Consider the following 12125-nt stretch of genomic DNA (forward strand, 5'->3'; position numbering starts at 1 on the left):
ACTTGGTATATGCTATGGTATATGACTTGTTATAGGACTTGTTATAGGACTTCAATGCATTACACTCAGATGGTTATTGTAATATAACGTTTTGCCAAGATTTAGTGTTGGGCTGCATGAAGATTAATGAAATCTAGTGACATAAAGTAATTGTAGAGAGAGAAAGGTGATTATACAGCTGCAGCCTGAACTTAACTGCTGCAGGATGAGAAATCATTTCTGCATTATTCACATCGCTGGCTGTGCCTCTCTGTTGGATAAATGGAGCTCCGGGAAGCTTCAGGGGTGTGTGTTTGTGTGTTATGTTTTTGCCTATAATAATTCAGTGTGGATTTCATTACAGTAACTTCAGAGCACTCTCCAGGGAAGCGTGTGTAGCTAAACAGAAAGCCATGGAGCTTTGTAATCCCATATAGTCTGGGGCAGAGACTAACATCTCACACTGTCTGCGTATCTTTCCTAGTCCCACTATACAGCTACCTACTTCCTGAGGAGTTACCATGGCAACAGGCTATATTGCATATCTGGAGGAGTTATCAGGAAGCAGAATTTTGTCGCAGAATCAAAAAACTATTAACAGAATACATATTTGCTGCATATGTACAGTATTTTAGGACATTATGTAATTTAATGCATAGCCAAAGGAAATTTGTTTGGCTGCAAAATTTGCTATGGCTTCTAATAGTCTAATACCCATTCGTGTGTATGTACTGTACTTTATGTGTGGTTGCAGTTGTCTATGTCCTGTCCATTGTCATGGAATTATTCCAATCAAAGGAGAGAGACTTTTAGATTTCTTCAAAACAACGCAACTTTACAATTTAATTACTGCACTAATGGAGTTGGTTGGTAACCACCCTTAAGGTAATCACTGAGAACTCTACGAGCAGAACTAAGCCACAGCATTTCATAGTTATTAGATATTCTCCTGAATATGTGACAAACAACAGATTTGTGAAATTATACAAAGGTGCATTGTGCTCTCATGCAACATTTACATTGCACCAGGTTTCTGTCTCTAGGTCATTTTCTACTTTGTTATACAAAAATACAAATGCAACATAGGACCTAGTGTAGGAACTAACCTTCCCTTAATTTAGGACCTAACCTTCCCTAATTTATGAAGTCCAGTATTCATCTGCCATGTGGGAGAAATAAACTGGAGTGAGGTCCTGCCTGGCACCGGCAGACGCCTGTCATTTACTACTTTGTTATACAAAAATATTAATGCAACATAGGACACTAGGTCCTTCCCTTAATTTATGAAGTCCAGTATTCATCTGCCATGTGGGAGAAATAAACTGGAGTGAGGTCCTGCCTGGCACCGGCAGACAGGCACACAGACACTAATCATGGAATGGAATGCAGTCTTTGGGTTTTATCACCAAGGCATAGTAAATCAACTGTCAGTGTTAAGCCTCAGAGACTCATCTGAGAAGAAGAGATATTGTGAAAATACTAATATGAATACATTCTAATATAAAAGTAATGTTATTAACATATTGTTGTAATTCTACCACATTCCCCCATTTTGAGACTTAGTCTCAACTTAAAAGATAATTACAACTTTTAAAAAAACACATTAATAAAAATAAAATGTCAAACCTCTAACTCAAACATATAGGAAAATAATCCTTGCACTAGTATACTACCATTGTAAATTACCATCCGTTAGTTCATTGAGTTTTTCAACCTTAACATAAAATTATCCTTTATTGGGATTAATATAAACATTAAAATATCGTTAAGAAATTCTCAGCAATCTAAATCGGAGTACATTTTACCATCAGTACGAAACACAATCCTCATGTTGATACTGAGCACACTCCCATTGGTCAGCATAGTGGAAATAACTATTTCTATCCCCATCTGTAGAAACTAAAATTAGCATATATTGTTGGACAAATCCAGGTAGTGACTCCTGGTTTAATTACAATTTATTCAGTTTAGTGCCTAATGAATATGACCCAGGACAAGCATCATGATCTCACTATTTATAAGGCAACACCTATGGACTCTATGTTCCCATTAGCTTAAACCTGCTATAGTTCCTGAGTATTATCAGTATCATCAAAAATGTAATCAAATAGATTAGGATCAGTTTCACTCTCAGGATCAGAGTTCACCCTCTCCATTCACCAAGGCATGCTGAGAATAGTGTCAACATCTTTAGTACACAACTTCTTTACACATGTCACAATTAGTAAAACAACAATCAAAAACAATCCACTTATAGTTATTATCATACTAAAAACGTACTCAAAGCAATTAGTCAGTTTTCAAAAAATCATTCAGCTTCCAAATCATAATCAAAACTCAATGAATTATCCAACCCAAATTTAGAATGACAATGCTTCAGTGATTCTCATTGGTTCTATCACTCAAAGTTAAAACTTTAACACACATCAACACTGGCAGAATGTACATTTATATTAACATACACTATAATTATCCATAATTGTAGTGTCAACTTTCTCATCACAATTATAATTACAGATCAGTATCTCAATGTATTCTTATTCTAAATGACTATACATTTAGCAGAGTATAGACCTCCACAATCAACCTGATACTGTAAAGGTTTTCTTCCCGGGGTGAAGGAGAGGACCAAAGTGCAGCGCAGCTAGTGTTAAACATGTTTAATTAAGTAACAAGTGAACACTACAAACAACAAACAAAATAACAAACCGTGAAAACCGAGACAGTCCTATCTGGTGCAGAACAAACACAGAGACAGGAAACAAACACCCACAAAATCCCAACACAAAACAAGCCTCCTATATATGAGTCTCAATCAGAGACAACGACTACCATCTGCCTCTGATTGAGAACCCACAATAGGCTGACATAGAAACAGACAAACTAGACACACAACATAGAATTCCCACCCAGCTCACGTCCTGACCAACTAAACACATACAAAACAACAGAAAACAGGTCAGGAACGTGACAGAACCCCCCCCCCCCTCAAGGTGCGAACTCCGGGCGCACCCCTAAAACTCAAGGGGAGGGTCTGGGTGGGCATCTGTCCGCGGTGGCGGCTCCGGCGGTGGACGAGGGCACCACTCCACCATTGTCTTTGTCCACCTCCTTAGCGTCCCTTGAGTGGCGACCCTCGCCCCCGACCATGGTCCAGGAACCTTCACCAACTCCCCTCTACAATAGAGGAGACAACTCAGGACAGAGAGGTAGTTCAGGACAAAGAGGTAGCTCAGGACAGAGAGGTAGCCCAGGACAGAGAGTTAGCTCAGGACAGAGGGACAACTCCGGACTAGTGGCAGCTCCGGACTGAGTGGCAGCTCCGGACTGAGTGGCAGCTCATGACTGGAGGGCATCTCATGACTGGAGGGCATCTCATGACTGGAGGGCAGCTCATGACTGGAGGGCAGCTCATGACTGGAGGGCGGCTCATTACTGGCTGGCGGCTCATTACTGGCTGGCGGCTCATTACTGGCTGGCGGCTCATTACTGGCTGGCGGCTCATTACTGGCTGGCGGCTCTGGCAGCTCCTGACTGGCTGGCGGCTCTGGCGGCTCCTGACTGGCTGGCGGCTCTGGCGGCTCCTGACTGGCTGGCGGCTCTGGCGGCTCCTGACTGGCTGGCGGCTCTGGCGGCTCCTGACTGGCTGGCGGCTCTGGCGGCTCCTGACTGGCTGGCCGCTCTGGCGGCTCCTGACTGGCTGGCGGCTCTGGCGGCTCCTGACTGGCTGGCGGCTCTGGCGGCTCCTGACTGGCTGGCGGCTCTGGCGGCTCCTGACTGGCTGGCGGCTCTGGCGGCTCCTGACTGGCTGGCGGCTCTGGCGGCTCCTGACTGGCTGGCGGCTCTGGCGGCTCCTGACTGGCTGGCGGCTCTGGCGGCTCCTGACTGGCTGGCGGCTCTGGCGGCTCCTGACTGGCTGGCGGCTCTGGCGGCTCCTGACTGACGGACGGCTCTGGCGGCTCCTGACTGACGGACGGCTCTGGCGGCTCCTGACTGACGGACGGCTCTGGCGGCTCCTGACTGACGGACGGCTCTGGCGGCTCCTGACTGACGGACGGCTCTAGCGGCTCCTGACTGACGGACGGCTCTAGCGCCTCGGGACAGACGGGCGGCTCTAATGGCTCGTGGCAGACAGATGGCTCAGATGGCACTAGGCAGACGGATGACTCAGATGGCACTAGGCAGACGGATGGCTCAGACGGCGCTGGGCAGACGGATGGCTCAGACGGCGCTGGGCAGACGGATGGCTCAGACGGCGCTGGGCAGACGGATGGCTCAGACGGCGCTGGGCAGACGGATGGCTCAGACGGCGCTGGGCAGACGGATGGCTCAGACGGCGCTGGGCAGACGGATGGCTCAGACGGCGCTGGGCAGACGGATGGCTCAGACGGCGCTGGGCAGACGGACGGCTCAGACGGCGCTGGGTAGACGGACGGCTCAGACGGCGCTGGGCAGACGGACAGTTCAGACGGCGCTGGGCAGACGGACAGTTCAGACGGCGCTGGGCAAACGGACAGTTCAGGCGCCGCTGGGCAGGCGGCAGACTCTGGCCGGCTGAGACGCACTATAGGCCTGATGCGTGGTGCCGGAACTGGAGGTACCGGGCTGAGGGCACGCACCTCAGGGCGAGTGCGGGGAGGAGGAACAGGGCTCTGGAGATGCACTGGAAGCCTGGTGCGTGGTGTAGGCACTGGTGGTACTGGGCTGGGGCGGGAAGGTGGCGCCGGATATACCGGACCGTGAAGGAGGACACGCGCTCTTGAGCACCGAGCCTCTCCAACCTTACCAGGTTGAATGGTCCCCGTAGCCCTGCCAGTCCGGCGAGGTGGAATAGCCCGCACTGGGCTATGCAGGCGAACCGGGAACACCACCTGTAAGGCTGGTGCCATGTACGCCGGCCCGAGGAGACGTACTGGAGGCCAGATACGTTGGGCCGGCTTCATGACATCCAGCTCGATGCTCAATCTAGCCCTCCCAGTGCGGCAAGGTGGAATAGCCCACACTGGGCTAAGCACGCGTACTGGGGACACCGTGCGCTTTACCGCATAACACGGTGTCTGACCAGTACGTCGCCCTCTCACTCCACGGTAAGCCCGGGGAGTTGGCTCAGGTATCCAACCCGGCTTCGCCACACTCCCCTTTAGCCCCCCCTCCCCCTCCAGCCACTCTGCCTTGCAAGCGCCTCATAATGCCGCCTCTCTACTTTTGATGCCTCCAGCTCCGCTTTGGGACGACGACACTCCTCTGGCTCTGCCCAGGGTCCTTCTCCGTCCAGAATCTCCTCCCATGTCCATTCCTCCTTGTACTGCTGCTGCTGTTGCTGCTGCCCGTTGCCACGCTGCTTGGTCCGGGTTTGGTTGGTGTTTCTGTAACGGCTTTCTTCCTGGGGTGAAAGAGAGGACCAAAATGCAGCGTAGCCAGTGCTCAACATGTTTAATATAATAATAAGTGAACACTACAAAACAACAAACAAAATAACAAACCGTGAAAACCCTATCTGGTGCAGAACAAACACAGAGACAGGAAACAAACACCCACAAAATCCCAACACAAAACAAGCCTCCTATATATGAGTCTCAATCAGAGACAACGACTACCATCTGCCTCTGATTGAGAACCCACAATAGGCTGACATAGAAACAGACAAACTAGACACACAACATAGAATTCCCACCCAGCTCACGTCCTGACCAACTAAACACATACAAAACAACAGAAAACAGGTCAGGAACGTGACAGATACCCCAAAATAAACCATTTTGGACAAGGCTAAATCAATTACGACAGCAGTTGACCAACTCCTTCCTTCCCCCGCACTCAATCATCTGGCATCTCTTCATTTTCTTCTTCAGATAGCTTTACAGTTCAAAGTGGATGGCCCATGATAATGTCCCAAGCTCAATGTCTCACCTAACCACCACCACCTCTACCACCCATTATGTCTTATTCATTTGCCAAACAGTATACCAGCAACATGAGAGAAGTTTGGAACAGATCTCTCTCCATCCTCACTCCACGTGGACTCCTGTCACACTCCTGGGAGAAAAGGCCTGAGAGAAAAAGCAGTTGATAGCTTCGATTGGATGCAGTGTACAGGATGCTGGCTCTGACTCCAGTCTCTCGATAGAAGTTGTGAGGACAGGGCCGTATTGAATGCCATTTTCTTCTTCAGCTGGTCAGAGGGGGTTTTGAGGTTCACATCGTTCTTGGCCGAATTATCCCTGCCATGCATCAAGACCGCATCTGTAGTCACCTTCACTATAACCTTGAGAGAGGACAGATCAGAACAACAGTTTAGTTCAGGGCATGTCTGATTCGGGAAATCCAGACAAGCATTGACTGTATGACAAATTGTTACTTTTACCAATTATTCTTAATACAAATTTCTAAAACAAAAGTTTAAAAAAACTAGACATTCTGTTTTTCAAATTGGCTTATACTCCCCTATCGCACTGTCGACCTCATTGCAGAGTCACAGTATCAGAAAGTTAGACTGCTAATCTCGATCATCCAGCAGACCCAATCTGGTGAGATTTATGTCTAACAAAACAGCATAAACAACACAACAATACAATCCTTCATTTATCACCCCATGCGATCCTACATATCACTGGAGGTGTATAAACTTCAATACAAAAACCTTTGGAGGACTGGTAATTCCCCCATTTTGACACGACTCCCAACGTGATTAATGTGTAAAACAAACAACACCACTGCTGGTTAAATAAAAATCAAACAATGTAAAATAACAAATTGAGTTAGAATCACTTTCCTTAATAACTCCATAAATTAAAAACATGTACCCATACTTGATTCAAGGAATAAAAAAAATAGACTAGAGACAGGTCTATCCTTCGAATGGTCCGAATCACACATATTAATTATAACACACACATTAATTATAAACTTCTCCATAATTATCAGTATTACAAATGACCTTCAAATCAGTATTACATATGACCTTTAAATCATCATCCAATGTCTCTCAGCTTTCCAGTGAGGGCGATCAAACCACACTAGGAAGTCAGAGGTCATACAAACCAGTCAATTAAGTGTTTCTTTCTATTTTAGACTAATAATTGAAAAACAGTCAAATATTTAATATATTTAATATCCCAGGTTTGCAGTACGTTTATCCAGGTCATTTATTATCAAAATAATTCACATGTTGAATTAAAACTCACAAAATAAAAACTTAAGAAAATTCTGTGTGTGCCCCTTTAAGGTGCAGTCTGTCTAACCCGTGAAAAACCCACTAAACCAAATGAAATGACCCCACACAATAAGTCAAACACGGTATTAACACCACTAACAAATTTTCATAACAAGTGTGTTGTGTGTGGGTATTTGCAAACCATAGGGTAAACTTAAAACACATCAGCGTCCCTTTAAGCAGAATAAACACCTAAAATAAACAAACCCAGAACCCCTTTCTGGTGATCTTATCATTGCAACCTGTTGCATTGATGTAGTAAAATATAAACCTGTTGTTTAACAAATCTAGAACCTTCAAAAAGTTGGTGATATCTTATCAACATAATAGTCAAAACTAACTGCAATCCACTTCAATTACTTGACACTGTTCCACATCGTGTAAACAGATTATCGTTTTAGAATACATTAACTGTTCTCTTAAATCACTGGTGTTACCCAAACTATAGAATTGAGTAATAATAATTAGAAATTGTCAAAGAACATCTCTGCATTCAACAAAATTAACCCACTTCGTCCCTTACAGCCCGCTCGAGTTCAGCGAGCACCAGCCGCTTACACCCGCGGACTAAAACTGGGAAACTCTTCTATTCTTACCAGTATATATATATATATATATATATTTTTTTTTTTAATAAACTAGTCTCAACAACATGCTGTGTTTATCTCTATCGTAAGGTGAAAACAAACTTAACAGCTTTATCTTCCCTTTCGGCTTCACACTTATTAAATGACCAAGACATTAAAATTACAGAACCCCCCCCCCCCCCCCCTCAAGGTGCGAACTCCGGGCGCACCCCTAAAACTCAAGGGGAGGGTCTGGGTGGGCATCTGTCCGCGGTGGCGGCTCCGGTGCAGGACGAGGACACCACTCCACCATTGTCTTTGTCCCCCTCCTTAGCGTCCTCCGAGTGGCGATCCTCGCCCCCGACCCTGGTCTAGGAACCTTAACACCGGTCCCCCCTAGATAACTCAGGACAGAGAGGTAGCTCAGGACAGAGAGGTAGCTCAGGACAGAGAGGTTGCTCAGGACAGAGAGGTAGCTCAGGACAGAGAGGTAGCTCAGGACAGAGAGGTAGCTCAGGACAGAGAGGTAGCTCAGGACAGAGAGGTAGCTCAGGACAGAGGGGCAACTCTGGACTACTGGCAGCTCATGACTGGAGGGCAGCTCATGACTGGAGGGCAGCTCATGACTGGAGGGCAGCTCATGACTGGCGGAAGGCTCTGGCTGCTCCTGTCTGGCGGAAGGCTCTGGCTGCTCCTGTCTGGCGGAATGCTCTGGCTGCTCCTGTCTGGCGGAAGGCTCTGGCTGCTCCTGTCTGGCGGAAGGCTCTGGCGGCTCCTGTCTGGCGGAAGGCTCTGGCGGCTCCTGTCTGGCGGAAGGCTCTGGCGGCTCCTGTCTGGCGGAAGGCTCTGGCGGCTCCTGTCTGGCGGACGGCTCTGGCGGCTCCTGTCTGGCGGACGGCTCTAGCGGCTCCTGTCTGGCGGATGGCTCTGAAGGCTCATGACAGACGGGCGGCTTTGCAGGCTCAGGACAGACGGGCGGCTTTGCAGGCTCAGTACAGACGGGCGGCTTTGCAGGCTCAGTACAGACAGGCAGTTCATGCGGCGCTTGGCAGACGGACAGTTCAGATGGCGTTGGGCAGACAGGCAGTGGCGCCGTTGGGCAGACAGGCAGTTCAGACTGCGTTGGGCAGACGGGCAGTTCAGGCGCCGCTGGGCAGACGGGCAGTTCAGGCGCCGCTGGGCAGACGGGCAGTTCAGGCGCCGCTGGGCAGACGGCAGACTCTGGCCGGCTGAGACGCACTGTAGGCCTGGTGCGTGGTGCCGGAACTGGAGGTACCGGGCTAAGGACACGCACCTTCAGGCTAGTGCGGGGAGCAGCAACAGGATGCACAGGACTCTGGAGACGCACAGGAGGCTTGGTGCGTGGTGCCGGTACTAGTGGTAATGGGCTGGAGACACGCACCATAGAGCTAGTGCGTGGAGGAGGAACAGGGCTCTGGAGACGCACAGGAGGCTTGGTGCGTGGTGCCGGTACTGGTGGTAATGGGCTGGAGACACACACCATAGGGCTAGTGCGTGGAGGAGGCACAGGGCTCTGGAGACGCACAGGAAGCCTGGTGCGTGGTGTAGGCACTGGTGGTACTGGGCTGGGGCGGGGAGGTGGCGCCGGATATACCGGACCATGCAGGCGTACTGGCTCCCTTGAGCACTGAGCCTGCCCAACCTTACCTGGTTGAATGCTCCCCGTAGCCCGACCAGTGCGGGGAGGTGGAATAACCCGCACTGGGCTATGTAGGCGAACCAGGGACACCATGCGTAAGGCTGGTGCCATGTATGCCGGCCCGAGGAGACGCACTGGTGGCCAGATGCGTAGGGCCGGCTTCATGACATCCGGCTCAATACTCAATCTAGCCCTGCCAGTGCGGGGAGGTGGAATAACCCGCACCGGGCTATGCACACGTACAGGAGACATCATGCGCTCTACTGCGTAACACGGTGTCTACCCGTACTCTCGCTCTCCACGGTAAGCTCGGGGAGTTGGCGCAGGTCTCCTACCTGACTTCGCCACACTCCCTTGTATCCCCCCCCCCCCCCAATACATTTTTGGGCTTGCCTAACAGGCTTCCTACCGCGTCGTCGTGCTGCCTCCATTCGCCGGTATCCCTCCTCGCACTGCGCCAGAGAATCCCAGGCGGGCTCCGGCACTCTCTTAGGGTCGATCGCCCATCTGTCGATCTCTTCCCACGTAGTGTAGCCCAGATCCTTCTCCTGTTTCCGTGCTGCCTCCTCATACCGCCGCCTCTCGGCTTTAGCTGCCTCCAGCTCTTCACGAGGACGGCGATATTCTCCAGGTTGAGCCCATGGCCCTTTACCGTCCAGTATTTCCTCCCATGTCCAGAAATCCTGTGTAGGTGGGTCCTGTTGCTTTCTCCCGTTACACCGCTGCTTGATCCTATGTTGCTGGGTGATTCTGTAACGGTCGTCTTGTGGTGATTGAGCGGACCAAGGCGCAGCGGGTTGTGAATACATAATGAATTTATATACAAACAGACGAAAAACGAAGAACACTTGAAATGATTACAAAATAACAAAACGAACGTAGACAGACCTGAACTATGAAAACTTACATACAACACAAAGAACGCACGAACAGGTACAGACTACAACAAACGAACGAACAAACGAAACAGTCCCGTGTGGTGCACAGACACAAACACGGAAGACAATCACCCACAAACAAACAGTGAGAACAGCCTACCTTAATATGGTTCTCAATCAGAGGAAACGTCAAACACCTGCCTCTAATTGAGAACCATATCAGGCAACACATTAACCCCAATATAGAAACGCAACACATAGAATGCCCACCCCAACTCACGCCCTGACCAACTAAACACATACAAAACAACAGAAAACAGGTCAGGAACGTGACACTGGCAATTCATATCCATAGTATTAATATTAAGTCAATACCATAGACCCGATGCTATTGAAATGACAAAGAAATCCCGCAAATAACCCAAGCGTAATGGTTTATAGTCTTAACATCTGGCACATAATAACGACACAATTCCCAGAAAATAGCCTTACAGTTCGTCCAAGTGTTTCGCCGCAGAGATTTTCACATGCACAAAGGGGATTTATTCACCGTCATAGTAGTCAAATAAATAAAATCAACATTCATTGATGTAAAACTAGATCTTGCGCCTTGTAATAAAAGCGGATTATCTTTTCTCATGCGACATATTTAAATTCCTTTACTATATCACATTAGCTCTGCAATGATAATTAGTTTGATGGAAACCCTAATTTGGCTTTGTACAATGTTATAAGTTACGTCAAGATTCCATCTTAATTCGCTGTAACTTTATGGGGAAAGGGTTTATTCGATAAATATAGCAACTCCTCTCATACTGTGAAAAATGAATTTACAAAAGCAGGCCTTATGGACAGTTTTATTTTAAATGTAGTACCCGGATGGAGAAAATCCCAGACAGGATTTATAGTTACATCGGTTAGGGTCAATTTCCCATATTTTAACCAAAAGTGGACATACGCCAATCAGTTTCTGAGACTATTGCCCAGACTTTGTAGACAGTCAGAAATGCTTAAACCTCATATTTATCAAATTATCCATAAAAGGGACCAACTCAGAAAATGTAGTTTTTTCCCCCCATCCCTGACGTACACCTACGTTTTGGGTGCGCAAGTTACTATATGAATATTATTCAAATTATTACTTTATCAATTCTCTAGTAATTGATTACATAACATTCATTATATTTTCGTATATTCACAGAATCCATATAGAACATTAGAAATCTTAAGTACTCACATGAATTAACCACTCCATGTGCGTTTCCAACAACTCTCCATCGCCCTACTCCCAGCGGAACCCAAAACCCAAGTTTCCCGGATGCTGCCCGGCGTGTCATGGGATCCTCAATGGGTCTCTAACCTCCCAGAAACCACGGCAAAGTCTAGCCTCCCAGAAACTATAGACTTGCTTCTACTTTCTAAAATAACATCCCACTCTCAATACCACCCTGTGATATTCTATGATGGGCAGTGATGTACGGAACCCAACTATTATGCTACATAGCTAAACTTATTATCCATATTTAAATCAGTTTATTATAAACATTTCTGTATCTTATTATCCAAACTTCAGACTGATAACACATTCACACAATGCTATTCCCAAACACACTTAATCAGCAGCATACCACCCTGCATACCACTGCCTGCTTGCTTCTGAAGCTAAGCAGGGTTCGTCCTGGTCAGTCCCTGGATGGGAGACCAGATGCTGCTGGAAGTGGTGTTGGAGGGCCAGTAGGAGGCACTCTTTCCTCTGGTCTAAAAAAATATCCCAATGCCCCAGGGCAGTGATTGGGGACACTGCCCTGTGTAGGGTGCCGTCTTTCGGA

At 47.8% G+C, this 12125-nt stretch overlaps 1 protein-coding gene across 17 annotated transcripts in view; it reads left to right on the forward strand.

Moving 5' to 3' along the window:
- Positions 1-12125, forward strand: part of LOC129826683 (potassium channel subfamily T member 1-like) — a 152090-nt gene that overhangs the window by 123017 nt on the left and 16948 nt on the right. The window lies entirely within an intron of this gene.

Source organism: Salvelinus fontinalis, chromosome 28 (genome assembly GCF_029448725.1).
Source record: "Salvelinus fontinalis isolate EN_2023a chromosome 28, ASM2944872v1, whole genome shotgun sequence".
Classification (NCBI taxonomy): domain Eukaryota; kingdom Metazoa; phylum Chordata; class Actinopteri; order Salmoniformes; family Salmonidae; genus Salvelinus; species Salvelinus fontinalis.